A 12,999-nucleotide genomic window follows, 5' to 3' on the forward strand; every position below is an offset into this window, starting at 1 on the left:
CCGGAGTGAGGTGTGGGGAAAGGGAGAAGGGGAGGGAGGGAGGAAAGGGGTGAGGTGTTGGGAGAAAGAAAGGGGGTGAGGTTTGAAAGGAGGGAGTCAGCGAGAATAATGTGGGGAAAGGAAAAACACCTAATATATGGGATAATTTATGGATGATGACAGGACGGAATGAAAGATGAAGAGGATGTATGGCGAGGCAGAGAGGGTGGGATGAGCTAAGTGTATAATGGAAACGGTGGGAAAAATGCCCTTAGAATACATAACATGATATTAGTGTGACTGTGCACCTGCATGAAATGGTGCGTTAATTTTTGGCGATACAGAAAGAGAGTTAGTATCAATAGGCTCAGACAACTTGTCACACTTAGAAAGTGAAAGTCATGCTATGAGGGGGGGAGGGGGATGTTGTGTTGCACAGAATATAATAGGCAAAAAAAAAAAAAAAAAAAAAAAAAACGGAGGAAAGACCAGAAATCTTGCAAATTTTGTTTTATCTTCTCGTGGCACTGGGGTTAAGTTGTCTGTTATCACAGGAAAATAATCTTGAAGGATCACGTATCGTGTAACATGCATGTAGCTGATGTAGGTAATTAAAAGAAAATTCTCAGGATTGCATGTTGAACTGTACCCAGTACAACCGGAACATTAAAAAGGTCAGCAGCAGGAGGTGGCCAAGAATAAGGTTCTGAAGATAGGGAAATGGGGCCCCTACTCTCCGTGTCATCAACACTCAATCCTACCAGGGATTCTTGGTCGTTTGTCTCATGTAACCATCTTTCCACAAAAACAATAATTTATTGCCTTCACAAGGGCATAACTCAACACAGATTCTTGCCGTACCATCATGGCGTGCTTTTCTTAATGAAAAATTAATCAAGGAAATCTAAGTCACTGTATCTGCTAAATGAATGTTTCTGAGAATCGCCCTTCTTGGCTTTCTGCGACTTTATTAGATCCTGCTTTTGATGTGCACAATTTTTAATTTTCCCAGTATGGATTATACTTAGAGTAGTAAATACTGTGCGTGTGTGTGTGTGTGTGTGTGTGAGAGAGAGAGAGAGACAGAGAGAGAGAGAGAGAGAGAGAGTAGTAGTATATACTGTGTGTGTGTGTGTGTGTGTGTGTGTGTGTGTGTGTGTGAGAGAGAGAGAGAGAGTAGTATATAATGTGAGAGAGAGAGAGAGAGAGAGAGAGAGAGTAGTATATAATGTGAGAGAGAGAGAGAGAGAGAGAGAGTAGTATATAATGTGTGTGTGTGTGAGAGAGAGAGAGAGAGAGAGAGAGGGGGTGCTTGCACACAGTTTATATTTTCTTTCATGAGGGTTGAATCAGAGGTTTTCCAACCATAATTATTCCTCTTCTTTTGTCATCTCAGTCCCACTTTCCTCTCCGAAATAAAACCACTTTCGTTTTCTATAACTATTGTAGTATACAATAAGCTTTCCTTTGAATTGTTTGTAATGCGTACCTCCACCTTTTCTATACCGTCTTTCCACTTGTTTTATGCATGAGTTAGTCAGTATTCCATTCTTCACATGCAAAACAAAATGTATGCTAGTCTCTCCCACCTCCACCCACAATCGCCAATCTTATTATAGCTACTTATCCGAGCGTCTGTAACTGAATGTATTTTGATTCAGAATATAATGATAAGAGGGAAGAAATCTTATACGGGGTGTTTTTCATCCACAAAATTATCATACTTGACCTGGTGACTTTGAGCAGCGGTATTTTAGTTGCCATACTTGCCGCATGCACGGAGGCAACCAAATCCAGCATGTGTCCCTAACTGTCACTCATTCAACAAGAAGCGGTACCAAGGCACAGCAAACCCGTCCCCGGCAGTCATTTTAGTGCTGACGTATAAACACAACAGGATATCTAGTCAAAGATGCCACTTATCAAATTTAAAGTAAATCGGGTGAAAACTGACGATTTTAGCTCATTTGATATTTTAAGCCCGACCCACCTGACACTGACCTCCCTACCACTAGCTGGTGGGTGACCCTCCTGATGTAATGAGGCATGTTACAGGATGCAGATTTGAATTTGGATTCATTTTGATATATCGAATCTGAATGGAGTTATGGCCGAAAAGAACCAATGTTTTTAATGTTTTGGGGGCCTACGGCCTGGGCCTGGGCCCAATTTGGCCCAAAATTTAATCGGGTGATCAGAAGGTCATAGTCCATCATCCCTGTAATTTTAGTCAAAATCGCACCAGTAGTTTTCGCGTAAAGTTGTTAACAAACAGACAGACAGACAGATAGACAGACACACAATCAAACAAAAAAACAAACAGACAGACAGACAAACCGAGTGAAAATAATACCCTTCCCGAGCCCTTCCGCGGCTGGGACTGGTAATGAATAATTGACTACTGTACCGTTTTGAAGGATGCCATCCAGGACTTATGGAAGGGGTGTTGAATGGTGAGGTATTAAGACATACATACTTACTAACATACACACACAGAAATACTCATTGCTAGAGTACAAGTCAACTGCTTACCTGCGTCGTGCAGAAAAAATCTGTGCATATGACACAAACAGGCAGGTCAAAGTATTTCATACATACATACATATTTAAGTAGCTACATACTGTATACAGTACACAGTAAATGAGTCCTAGTCGACTTCTTACCTGCGTCATATCGGAATAGCCACAAGTATGAGACAGAGGGGCAGGGCAGAACACTGGTTACTTAGCTGTACTGGGATGGTTCGTGAACCATAAGGGTGTCATTTAAATGGTCTTTCTCCTTACAGTGCTGCAGGTTTGGGTTTCTTTTGCCTTTTTACACTGACGCAGAACACTGTATACTGTCGTATGCTCAGTGAATGTATCGCAAGAGCAAATCATATCACCACCCCAGTACCAAGTGTATTAACCTTTAGTGGAGGTGGATCCTCCTACACATCTTGGGTATGCATGCCATGTTGTCCAGTATAACAAGACAGTCCGCTCAGAGACACGTGCGCCATCAACTGGTATAAGGGCCAAATATTTGACTGCCCTTGACCTTCATCTTCAACATACCACTCTCAGAATCGAACTATTTCATCCTTGCCTAACCCTTAACACTTCCACCAGCTTTGGTTCAAATCAGATGGTTAACTTTGGCCAGGTACCTTAACTATTGATTTCTCACTGTGGCCTTGACCTTTGACTGCTTTTTCTTAAACTCGAATCTCTTTATCATTGTTTTAACCTGAACCTTTCCACAAACCTCAGTCTGCATCAAATTAAAACAGTTTAAGTTGACCATGCCTCGTGACTTTGGCTGTTAAGTTGTTCTCAGAAACAGTAGGTCAGCTTCTCGGGTGACCCTCAACATATCCACCAAGTTTAATCCAACAAAAAAAAAAAAAAAAAAAAAAAAAAAAAAAAAAAATAGTTTAGTTACTCTGTCCACATACTAACACATGGGTCGAACTTTGGCCTTGCTTGTGACCTTGACCTTTGATTGTTCAGCAAATTGAATCCCTTCGTTCTTGTCTGATCTGTAACTTTATCACTAGGTTTCGTTGAAATCAGCTCAAAACTGAGTCGACCTTTTCCTGTGACCTTTTCCTTTGACTAAGTGTTCTTAAAATCGAATAACTTTACTCTTGCCCTATGGTCACCCCTTCCACAGTTTCGTTTACACCAAGTAAAAACTTTTTAAGAAGAGCTTGATCATTAATCTTCACATCTGAGCCGTCCATCTCAGAAACAACATCTTTACATACTTGCTGGCCCTCAAGCCTTCCACCAAGTTTGGTCAAAATCGGATCGACAGTTCGTGTAATTTTGTTGAAAGCGCACTCACGGGTAGAACTTCGGCCTTGTTCTGTGACCTAGACCTTTGACTAATTGTTCTCAAAACTGAATCACTTTATTCTTTCCTTACCCTCAACCCTTTCGCCAAGTACAGTGTAAATTGGACAAAAACTGTTTCAGTTGATTTTGTTGAGCCACTGTTTGACCTGCCTCTATGGCCTCAGCGTCTACTGTTTTAAAAAATAATAGGTTTACTTATTCTCTGCCCCTCAACCCTTCCACAGTGTCTGCCTAAAATCGGATATTTTACCTTGTTATATATATATTTAATATATATATATATATATATATATATATATATATATATATATATATATATATATATATATATACACGCGCTTGCGCGCCGCTCTTAACACCGGCTCTCACTCTGCATGATCGGATGTATTCATATCAGGCCTAATGATTCTCTGCCATGGAATATCTGATGGTTGGAAACTTAATGAACCGTGAGCAACATCATCAACTGAACGTGATAGCAAAAAGTATCTTTACTTATCTGATTTTTTAAATGGAACTGATAGTACCGCTATTAAGTAAATTAAACAAATCTTTGCAGCAAGCTATAAGCCACAGCGATCCCTGACTGTGCTTCAAGCCACTAAAGGATAAATGTTTGTTCGCTTGACACGTGATTTTTCTTTCCTGTCTCCCTCCAAGAGCCAGCCAACGCAAGGTTGACGTCTGGAAATGGTCTGGCGCTATTCTGTGTTTTGTGGCTGAGAATATTAAATGCAAAACACCCATTATCTGTGCTTCTAGTCCTACCTTTTGTAAATAGCTGGGGCATAATGCATGAGTGAAGTGGTGCTGTAATTGGTTTAGGGACATTTAAATTGTAATTTTTCGATTATGTGTATTTGTTTGGCTCTCCTAACTCATTTTAATTTGCTATTTTCTTCATTAGCTAATTTTATCTTGTAAACTAGTTTTATCTGGACAAATGTATGTTTTCCAGAAAGAGAGACAATTGTACTGAACTGAGCATGACACCAATATAAAAGGAAGATCCTTAAGTAAATAATCTGGTACAGTAATAAACATAATAGAACAATACAAATTGCAAAGTGAAGATAATATTTATCTGTCAGTCTATCTACAGCCAGACGCCATAATCCAGTAATGAGTGGCTGTTTGACTTTTAATTGTTTTACTGGGAGGGGCATTAACCCTCCGCCAACCCACTTGTTGACAAGTATGGAACACGTATGGATTGGTTATAAGGTTGCCACCCAACGCTGTAAATGGTTTCCTGGATTAGAGGAAACCATTCGGCTTGTCACTCAATGTAAAGCCACCTGAAAAGGAGAAAAAGTGCTCTAAAACGTGACAGGGGGTAGAAATAGGAAGAAAGGAAGACACATAGAAATAAAGATAAAGATCAAGAAAGAAGTAGGCAGCTTTACACAAGGTGTGTGGATGATGTTCAGCACCACCTACGACAAACAGTATGTCAAATAAAAATCACTCTGTTCGTATTCTTTTTCCCATTTGGCGCCATGGAAGTATCGTGCTTTACTTAAATAAATTAGTTGCTTAATTTTCTAATAGTCTATAAACACCTGACAAGTGTCTGAGTGAAGTGGATCTATTGGTTGATAGTCTTGAAAAAAGAATAAAGGACTAAAATGATAGAAGCTAGTAGAGGGATAACTGGAGAAAATTAATAGTTGCTGAGACAAGCATCAAAGGAATCCCCCACCAATATGAGGACGCAGAGGGTACTTAGAGGCATAGAGAGAAGAAATGTGTGGACAGGGAAGGGGCTAAGTGAGGGAGCAGAATGTATCTGGAATTTCAGGTCTCTCGCTTCGCCACTATAATGACAGCATAAACCTGTTTCCTTCATAGCGCCAGCAGCTCAGCACAGACGGGGCAAAAACCCAGATTTCCGTCATATTTTTGTCGTTTATGCTCTCGTGCATTGCAGTTACGAGGGGGCCAGGGACCTCGTTACTTTGGTTCTAGCAAATACTGTTGCTGAGGTTTGTTATATCTTCTTTTTTCTTTCTTATCGTCTTTCTGCTTTATAATTAAAATATACAAAACATCTGGATTCTTATCCTCACAGAACAAAAAAAAATATGATTATTCTCAAAGGAGATAATCCTTGAAAAATGAGTTTCCTATCCTGTTTACTTATCTAACGATCTATAGCACATTAGAAATGTGGAAGTATACTCGTATGTTACACACACACACATCAGAGGAGAGTGAAGGTGTCAGGTTTGTGTTTAATGGTCATTAACCAAAGTAACTCAGATGTCAGTAAATCTCTAGGCAGTGAATATAATACTGTACTTCGTTTGTTTTATTACCGTCTCGTCACCTTTACTTACATCATGATACGCCTGGGTTATGAAAGGCATGTGTACTTACAACTCCTCTTGTTTTTGGAGAAAGTTGAAACTTATGAACCCACCTCCATACTATCCAACCAACATCAACTGAGAGCTGCACTACTGATTCCAGCTTAACCATCTTCGCGCTCACCATTTTATGTCAAATTGGATTGGGTGAAAAGACGAAGGGAAAGACAGAAGGAAGCAGCTCCTATCAGAGGAATAGAAAGAGTGCAGGAGAATGGAAATAGAGATGAATGCGGGGAAGAAGAGGCTGGGTAGAGAGGATGTATGTAGCAGATGTAGGAGGAGGAAGGCATGTGTAATATAGTCGCAAAAAAATCTGTGCAGCATGTGAGGTAGTATGTGGGGTGAAGAGGAGACATAAGGGAGGGTGCAAGGGACAGCATGGTGGAATGACGAGGTGGAATGAGCTGTGGCAGAGAAGGACAAAGCATATAATGACTGGATAGAAAGCAGAGGAATGGATGATATGGAAAGACAGAAAAAAGTTATATGTAGGGAGGAGGAAAGAGATGAAAAGACTAGTATGGGTAGGAAAAGAGTGATTGAGAAGTTTGGAAGAAATCTGAGTGCAAAGTGGAGGAAATCTAAGAAACTTTATTGGAAGGAGGTCAAGAAGGTAAGACAGGGTGACAAGGTAAACAGGAGTGTGAAAAACAGAAATGGCTGAATGCTGGTGGAGAAGGGAGAAAAAGTAGCAGATGTAAAGAACATTTTAAAGAATTGTTGAATACAGAGAACGAAAGTAGCGCAAGTATAAATGGCTGAGGAATGGCTGGAAGAAGAAGAGAGATGATAAGGGAGGAAAACACAGTAGAAAGTATTAGAAACAATGAAGAAAATTTAAATAGGGAAAGCCTCAGAAATTGAAGGCGTGTGTGGTGAAATGTTGAAATACGGGGAAGTTTGTGACAGAGTGGATATCGAACACGTGCAGGTTGGCCTGAGAGGAAGGTACAAGTAGGGTCCTGGAGGACTGGACGTCAAGAGTAATTTTTTTTTTTTTTATGCAAGAAAGAAGGAACCAAAGGTAAGGGGCCCGCAAACAGTTCCCTCATACAAAATAAAAAAGATACAAAAGAGAGCCAAATTCAAGATCCGTTCATTTCGAGATGCCTGGACATACTGCGTATGAAAGATTGGAAGTCATACGAAGTAGGAAATACAGACAGAGGAATACAGTTCCAGAGTTGACCTGTTGCATAAATGAAGGACTGAGAGTAACGATTAACTATTGCATTAGAGAGTTGGACAGAACGGGGATGAGAGTTTGTTGCTAGACGGGTGCTATGCACCCGTTGAAGAGGTGGATGGATGCAAGCAGACAGTTCAGAGAAGCAGCAACCAATGAAGTAGCGATAGAAAAGAGTTATAGATGCAACAGTGCGGCGAAGAGACGGAGGTTGAAGGGAGTCAGTAAGAGGAGGAGAGTTGATGAGATGAAAAGCCTTTGACACCAGCCTGTTGAGAAGAGCTGTATGTGGGGAGCATACCCACACATGAGAGTTGTACTCTAAACAGGGGCGAATAAATCCCGTGTATAAAGTCACAACTGTGCAGGGGTAAAGAAGGTCCGGAGTCGGCTTAGCACACCTAATCTCTTGGAAGCAGATTTTACAAGAGATGCAAAATGACCTTTCCAAGATAAGTCCCGAGTAAATGAAATCGCAAGCAAGTTCAAGGATGATCAAGGATTGAGCTGGATATTATTAAACATTAGTGGGTACTCCTGTGGAAGACTGTATCGGGTTGATAGGTGTAGAAACTGAGTTTTTGAAGCATTAAAAACAACAAGTTTATTTTTACCCCAGTCAGAGGTACGTGCCAAGTCAGACATTAGGAGTGCCATAGCCTCATCCCTTGATTGTTGAAGTAACTGCTGGGAAGGACGTTGCGGGAACCGAATGGAAAGGTGACGGGTGGAATCATCAGCATACGAGTGGATAGGGTTAGATGTACAGCTAAGAAGGTCATTGATGAATAAAAGGAAGAGTGTTGGTGATAGGACAGAGCCCTAAGGAACACCACTGTTGATATATCTAGGAGAAGAACGATGGCCGTCTACAACAGCGGCTACAGAACGACTAGAAAGGAAGCTGTAGATGAAGGCACAGATAGAAGGATAGAAACCGTAAGAGGGCAGTTTAGTAATTAATGATTTATATCAGATTCGATCGAAAGCCTTTGAGATGTCAAGTGCGATGGCAAAGCCTTCGCCAAAGTCCCGCAAGGAGGATGACCAGGAGTATGAAAAGTAGATGAGAAGATCGCCAGTGGAGCGTCACTGACGGAACCCATACTGACGATCAGAAAGAAGGTTGTGATAGCAAAGATACTTTAAAATTTTTCTGTTAAGAATTGACTCGAAAACTTTTGAGACACAGGATGAGCAATTGGACGATAGTTAGAGGGTTGGGAATGGTCACCCTTCTTTGGGACTGGCTGAATGAGAACAAATTTCCAGCAAGAAGGGAAGGTACAAGTTGCCAGATAAAGGCGATAGAGTTTACCTAGGCAGGGTGTAAGCACTGAGGCACAGTTCTTGAGGACAACAGGAGGGACTCCAACGGGCCCGTATGCCTTGTTCACTTACATATTAAAAAGTAATGAGGGAAAGAGAAGTATGTGGCAATCATAGGATTATTTGTCGTCTTAGTGCAACAGGAATAACATATGGTAGGATATTTATGAAAAGAGTTAGGCTAACAACCGAGGAATTAGTTGGAGAAGAGCAAAGGGGTTTTAGGAAAGCAACAGGCTGCGTAGATCAGATTTTTGTTTTAAGATGTTTAGTGAAATTGTATGAAGAGAAGAGAAAGAAACTTTAAGCTGCCTTCACAGATCCGAAGAAAGCATATGACAGAGTGGATAGACAGATAATACAGATGAGATAAAGACAAAATAGAGAGAATAGATGGGAAGCTGACGAATGCTGTTAAGAGGAAGTATGAGGGCGCTAGGACCGCAGAGATGGCGGATACTGAATTAATTGATTTTTTTTATTTTCTGGGTGTTGACCTAAAGCAAAGGAGTGTCATGTCTCCGTGGCTGTTCACTTTGTACATGGATAGAGCTGTGAAGGAGATACTAGGCAGGGCTATGGATGTTAAAATGTCTCTGATCAGAAAAGGTTAGGTATGCAATCGTTTTGAAGACTTCTGATGTTTGCTGATGATACTGTACTGTTACGTGAAGATGAATGTGAACTGCAAGGATTCGTGAATGAGTTTGGGAGTGTATGTAGAAAACTGAATCTAAAAGTGAATGTAGACAGGAGAAAAGTTATTGTCTTTGAAAGAAATTAAATCACAACATGCACAGTGCAGCGGGATGGTGAGGAAATTAAGAATGTGAGTTCATTCAGGTACTTAGGTAGTGTGACGAGTAAGGATGGAAGCTAAGTGGATGAAGTTCATGAAAAGGTGCAACAGGGTTGAAAGGTTGCTGGTTCACTTAAGGAGGTGATGAGGAATAGGGAAGTGTGCAGGGAAGTAAAAAAGTTGCTGCATGACAGTAAGCACTTTGATCCCCATCTATCTATCATACGGAAAAGAAACCTGGATCCTATCGCAGGGACACAACTGAAGAAGACCAGTAGAAATTAGCTGATTTGTAAGGAACATGTTACATGAGGACGGAAATGGGGAAGTAAAGGGGTGTTGTGGTGCTGATCTTGATGTAACTCAAATTAAGAGAAACACTTTGAGATGGTTTGGCCATGTGGAAAGGCTGGAGAATGAGAGACTGACTAAAAGAGCGTATGTGAGTAAGGTGGTGGGGGTAAACAAGGATGATATAGATGGATGGAATGGAGAGCTATATGAGAAAAGGGTGTGTGAGTTGGAGGAAGGACAACCAAATGGCAGAGGACTGGGCGAGGTGGACCATTTATTCGTGCCCATCCATACGGGATTAAACCGTCTCGCGTAAATCAACATGTAAATAGTTTAGGTAGATAGATAGATATTTTCAGCCTAGTGGTAATTCCATTCTTTTCCTACTTCCTGCTATTAACTCTGGAGTCATCGTTTTGGAAACTTGACTACATAACCGAGAACAACAAGCAGCAAGATGGCGACAAGAATGGTTCTTAACACACACACACACACACACACACACACACACACACACACACACACACACACACACACACACACACACACACACACACACAGGCTCGCTGGTGCAGTGGTAACGTTCCCGCTTGCCAACTGGTGGACGGGAGTTCGCGCCTCGCTCAGGTTGCGAAAAGTTTCACTGACGAAGTGGGTGGTTACTGTCCCCCTCGAGCAAGGGGACGGGTGTGTGCGTGTGTGAAGGTCACAGCCTTGCCCTTAGATCGGACTATATGAGCTCTCAGCTCCCTTCCGGGAGGGTAAAACTGACCATCACGACCATCATGTGATCCTGACCGACCCGGTGAATTACACACACCTTTACTGTGAAAGACATTATTATGTGAATTAGAAAACTCGTAGCATGACACACGACGAGCGCCATCTTTCTGTATACTTTCGCACATTTCAAGTACCGTAGTTATCAAATAGACATTGAAAATCAGCAGGAAATTCAGGAATATTGAAAAGTCATTTAGGAATACAAGAAGCTTTACCAGACTAGGAAAGTACAATAAATCAGCGTTACCCAGAGTTTAAAGATGGCGGACTTTAGCATCAGCCGTGTTTCGTTGTGACATCAGCCGTCGATAACACAGGTGTGATTAGTGTTATCCCCGCTAAAACGATGGTATGAAACGGTGCTTATTATAGGGCATTCACTAGGCCTACTAGTAAGACACAACGTTATCCATAAACACTTTTGTCCAGTTTGCCAAAGAGATCTGAACGGAAGCTAATTGTTAGCTACACTATGGTCAAGCTCGTTTCAGCCTTCGTTCAGATTTCATTTTTTGAAGCAGATTCTTGTAAATTCAACTAATTCTTGTAAATTCAACTAATAGTTTAGCTGTGCCTTTATTTCTCTGCACAAAGTAAACAGAACTTTGTGTGATTTTACTCTTTTTTTTCTGCCGGTAGGTTGCAAATGCACTTTTTCTTCTATGATATTTCATTTACATAATAATGTTAAGAAATGCACAGAAATTAATGTGAGACAAGCTGCAGGGAAGCTCCCAATTACAAATGATGAACATTTTGTGACTGATATTTTTTATAAGCGTATTAATTCAATAATTCTATGATATCCAGATTTCGCGGAAACAACATTTATGTTATTAAATATTGTATAATTCTTTTATGCCAACCTAATTCTGCGGAAGTACCGTAACAGTTGTTACTAAATAACAATAGATGAGTTCACTGACGTCGCAGGTGGCGATTTAGAGGACAACGGGTCAGTTCGAACCCGAGACTCACCTGTCCATAAATCGTTCCGGTTAATTAGGTTAGGACAGTGATTCTCAAACTTTTTGGTATCGTTACCCCCGGCAGTGCTGTGATAGATCACCATTACCCCTACCCCATTCCTCTTCAGTTACGTGAAGTTAAAGGAAAGAAAAAATATTGGAATGCTTAATTTTTAATGCATTTCATATGTAAGAAATTAATTTTACTTAAGAAATAAAGAATTTAGACATTATTCCTTTGACAAAAAATTAAAATTAAAACATTGTTCCTTCTATTACAAATTGGAATTAAAGCATTATTTCTTTGGTAATTAATAGAAAATATACATTATTGCTGCCTTATTAATGGGAAACATGGTATTGTTTGTCCTTTAATAAAATATCAGTGCGAGGGTCCGTAGAGGACAGTGCACATCGCATATCAGCATCTGCGTCTTTCAGCTGGTTCCTGGCTTTGGTTTTAATACAAACTAAAGCATAATTATGAAATATAATAGTTTATTCACTTTTGTACTATTCATTTATTTATTTATTTATTATTATTAATTATCAATTTACTCCAAAGAACTATTACTTTTAGAAAGTGCCTCGTTACCCCCCAGAAACGGCTTCATTACCCCCACGGGGGTAATTACCCCCAGTTTGAGAACCACTGGGTTAGGATAATTAAGTTAGGTTAGGTTAAGTTATGCTTAGGTCGGATCATATTAGGTTAAATTAAGAGGAGTGATCGATTTGTGACGGACTGACTGTGAAGTCGAATCACCCTGAATGTCCAATATGGTGGGTGGCCGCTTGCTATGGGTTGCGTTTAAACCTGGCGTGGTAAGTTATCTTCAAAACTACACACCTCGGCTACTTTTTAAAGTTATAAAGATAATTATAGTTTATTGGGGACTAAATACGACTGTAAATTCTATGCATGGGAGCTCTCTTTCACCTGAATGTGGACGAATTCACAGAATCTGGAAAGCTTAGCCAACTTTTCAATAACTGAAAATCAAATACATCGCATGGGACCTTTCTTGTGTATTCACTTCAGATAAACTGAAATTGTAGGTTTTATAATGTCAAGGTTATGGCTAACGGATGTCATTCTCAGGCTGGTTTGATTTGTATGATGGCCATAATTAACCCTTAAACTGATCAGATGGTATGGCCAAGATATGACCTGGCTCTCTCAGATTAATTGGGTCTGAACATTTTAAAGGTTAATTTAATGTAGAAAAAAAGGACCTTACCAGTTCACTTCTTATTGTTACAGTTTGTTTTCCATATTTTTCTTATGTTTATGGTGGTATACTTCGTGGCGATTTTGATTCGCGTTATTTCATCCATGTTTTGTTTTCCCGACGCGTGTTGTTTCGCAAGCGTAATGGAAAACACTAACTAAAAGCTACGTAACTTCAGAAATTATTTTCGTTTTCCATGTCAATGAGTTTGGTT

Source organism: Coenobita brevimanus, chromosome 90 (genome assembly GCF_032717465.1).
Source record: "Coenobita brevimanus isolate Jiangsu-jjx chromosome 90, ASM3271746v2, whole genome shotgun sequence".
NCBI classification, from domain to species: Eukaryota; Metazoa; Arthropoda; class Malacostraca; order Decapoda; family Coenobitidae; genus Coenobita; species Coenobita brevimanus.